At 34.4% G+C, this 3895-nt stretch overlaps 1 pseudogene; it reads left to right on the top strand.

The window, feature by feature from the left end:
- Positions 1 to 1951: 1951 nt before the first annotated feature.
- Positions 1952 to 2337, top strand: LOC136044487 (mitochondrial import inner membrane translocase subunit TIM14-like; annotated as a pseudogene).
- The last annotated feature ends 1558 nt before the right edge of the window (positions 2338 to 3895 follow it).

Genomic DNA, 3895 nt, shown 5'->3' with positions numbered 1-3895 from the left:
TGATAAAAAAGCAAAAGTTTGTAAATGTTAATTTGTCACTCATATTAACCTCTGTTATGACATGTATAGAAGTGGCCATTTGAGGTTCTGAAATGAAGTTTGGATGTCTTTTTTTGATGTATTCTTTAGCCAAAACCAAATTACTTAACTCAGTAATTAGATGAAACTTAATATGAATAAGTCTGAATGGAAGATTTAATGATTCGTTTTAGCTGTAAAAGCCTGTGAAGCCAACTCAAAAACTCAACCGCAATAGATTTTTTTCAGTAAAGATGACTAAGAGCATTAGCCTTCGTATGTTACACACCAATTATTTAATTACTTCCCTTTCTCAGTAAACTTTCCAGAAGAATCACATGCTATCAAAATTAAAAACATCTATTTTTTATTGTTGAGATAACAGATTTCACACAAGAATAGAAGACATACTGAACTGTATATCCTCAAGTGAATTACTTTGTCTGGGATCAAATCAATGTACCACCTTAGGAACATGTAGGTAGAAGTGACCTGATAGCCTTCAAGCATATGCAGTAAGTTAGAGATACATCTGTATTCTACTAGTAAGAAAAAATAAACTTTTGTTCAGGATGTGTTAGCTAAACAGAGTGATTGAACTTAACTGTCACTCCAGCATTTCTTGTGCAAATTGTTTGGAAAGAAGCCCTCCATGATGGCATATTTGTGAGGGAGGGTTTAATATTTTATCCATCAAAAGAGCTGAGAAGGCAAAGCCTTGAGTACTTTCCTTGTCAACTGTTATGAGGAACATGAGTTAATGAAGCAGGTTTTGAGATTGTTTCAGTAAATGACTTGCTTTACCTTTTACCTTTATATGTTTCCTCCCTTCTACAATGTGAAAAATTGGAATATAACTAAGATTTTGTAATTATCTCATATCTGTATATAGATGTTTCCATTTTTGTTATTGTTACTACAAAATATAAACCTGGAAACAATATGTGAATTTTTAGTGGTAATAACATTTGAGAAAGCAAGGGGACAAAATAATTCAAATTCCGTTTTTTTCCTATCACCAAAAGTTTTCATGTACTGTTACAATAAGGAACACGAACTGGTCTCTGCTCCCCATTACATCTGTATTTCCCCCTTTGCCATCTGCGAGATGGTTCACTTGGGTGTTGTAGAATTTATTTGCATGTACCTTGCAATTAATATGAAGTGATTCTTTAAACATGTTGCTCAGATTCTGTGGAGAAAAGTTTAACAAGATTATATTTTCCTGACATTATTTTAGATGAAGATTCTTTGAAATGTGCAGTAAAATGGAAAATATTTGTTGTGAGATAAACTTAATCATTATTTTACAAAAAAACACATTCAGATGGAAGAGTACAGATCTCTTCTGAGCAAAGTTGTCCTATGAGGCATTCATCTACTGAAAGGAAAGCTGACTGCAATCATCAAAAGAATAAGAGTATACCTCTGACTCTTCCAACAGGGTCTCTTTAATTCTGTTGATTAACAGAAATCTAAATATGAAAGCAATTGTTATGCCTTTTTAACAATGTAATAAACTGTTCCATTGATCTTGAGAAAGCTAAGGTATCTTAACATATGAATAAAGTTGCAGTTTAATTTTTTCAGGATAAACATTAAGCACATCATTCCAGGATTCCTACCATCATCTAAAAGGATCTAAATAAAAATAAATCAATTTTGTAGCTAACACATTCTGTACATGGACCTCTGAGTAACCTGAATAAGTACCACAATCTTTCTTTTCTATTACTGATCTGATTCACAGAAAATGTTTTCCCTGTAGAAACACTCACATAAACACCAGTTACAAATCTTTTTCAGATGGAATTCCAAATTATTCTATTCACACGGCTAATGACAAGGGATATTAAAGCCCTACGGTGTGCTGTGGTCTCTGACCGCTATGCATAGCAATTACCAGTGTGCAGGGCTGGGGAGAGCAGCATCTATGGCTGGGACCATGGTGGCAGTCAGGCTGATCATTGCAGTGGCTGGGTTAGCAAGCCGTTATGCACTGAGAGCTTGGAAGCAAGTGGAGCCTTGAAGCAAGTGAAGCAAGTGATGCAAAGCCTACCCAAATTGGACATTAGTAGTTGTTACACAGGTGGATTTGAACACAAAATGATGAAACAAGATGCAGCTTTAATGGTAGGAGTGAGCCCTGCAGCCAACAGGAGTAAAATTAGAGAAGCTTATGGATGGATCATAATTCTGAATCATTCAGATAAAGGAGGTTCTCCATATGTAGCAGTGAAAATTGAAAAAGCTAAAGATTTACTGAAGACTACGCTAAAAAATGAATTGGAAATAAAATCAGCGTATTTGCTTATATAAATTATTGTTCATATTATTTTTATAAACACCTTAAAGCAAGTACTAATGTCCATCATCGACTTGATCCAAATGAGGCTTGAAAAATGAATAAGGGGAAATGCTTCCCTCTGTGCTCATTTCTTAGTCACTTTGGGGAAAAGTGTGAGGAAGTGAAGCTTAAAGGTTTTTCAGAGCTGTTCTTTAGTAAGTGGTAAGAGCTGCCTCTTGGAAGTATTTTCAGTGTTAAAGAGTAGTAATTTGGTGCGACAAAGTTCTGACTTTTGGATCTCAGCAAGAATTTCTTTGTTCTCATCCCTTCAAAGGCAAACAACTCCAAAGAAATGGTTTCAAATGTAAAACTCCATAAAGTGTTGCAGACCACATGACATCCACAACTCCTTCCAAGATAAACCAGTGTCTTACCCAAAGAATGCCTCAGAAAGTGAACTTTGAGCCACAACAAAAGAAAGCAATTACTGTCTTTCACATTGACCAATCTGCTTGTCTTTGGCCATAGCAGCTACCACCTTTTTCACTGTGGGCTGACATAAAACCATGGTTGCATTTATTGGTGCTCTTGTAAAAATCTGTTCAACTGCCCTGGGTTTATCAAGTCTAAGAATCACTAGGATCACTAGACTTCAGTACCGAGCTCTGTTCTTTTAAGCTTCTCCTGTCCCTTCTCCCACCTTGATTTCTTTTTGTTTTTAAATTATTGTGGAAGTTGCACTACTCTGGGATTCTATCCCCCCTTGCAGAAAATTTTCTTTTCCTTCTTGTGAGAGCTAATTGTAATTCATCACTTCAGAACTTGTTGCTTTTCAAAATTTCCAGAATATCAAATGTATATGGAGTTAACATAATATGGCCTGGTAATGTGTAAGTATCAGGGCGTTACTATCAAAAAATATAAAATTGTGCCCCAATATTTACTGCAAACAGGTATTATAGTGAAAATTTTCCAACTAGGGAGCTATAAATTGCTCCAGTTTCCCTATTCTACAAATTACTGAACACTACTTCTCATTTATAAATGAGAAAGAAAAAGGAGACAGTAAAAAAAATTACACAACTAAAAAAGGTCTATTGTTTTGAATCGTAAAACTGCCAAAAAAACTAAACTGCAAGTCTGAAAATGAATTTATTTAAAGAAGATGGAAGACCTGTTTTTTTTTTTTTTTTAAACTGTCCAATAGAGGCACTAAATCAAATTCCAAATCTTCACTAGCAGATATTAGATGTCAAGCTTACAGCTCCCACATTTATCTCCCAATACTCTGAGTATAGCTTGGCTGATGCTGGAAAGAAGAAAGTTGCTATAATTATAATGCAGACATTTTATTCTTCCTCACACTATCTCTATAGTTAGTCCTTGAAACCCATCTGACACTTAAAAATCTTCACTAGAGGAAAATAATATTAATTAAGGTAGAAGTTGATGATAATTTACAGCTTATTTAGGAAATCAGAGCATTATCTTCACCTTTTTAGAAAAATCTTTAAAAAGATATTCTTTTTGAAAAAAATAATTTGCAGTGATTCATTGTTTTGTCTACTAGCTTCTGTAGAATTCATCTGA

Source organism: Cyrtonyx montezumae, unplaced genomic scaffold (assembly GCF_038088225.1).
Source record: "Cyrtonyx montezumae isolate F1298 unplaced genomic scaffold, pur_monq_1.0 scaffold_0, whole genome shotgun sequence".
NCBI classification, from domain to species: domain Eukaryota; kingdom Metazoa; phylum Chordata; class Aves; order Galliformes; family Odontophoridae; genus Cyrtonyx; species Cyrtonyx montezumae.
Note: the sequence above shows the minus strand (reverse complement) of the source record. Positions and strands in the feature narration are given on the sequence as shown.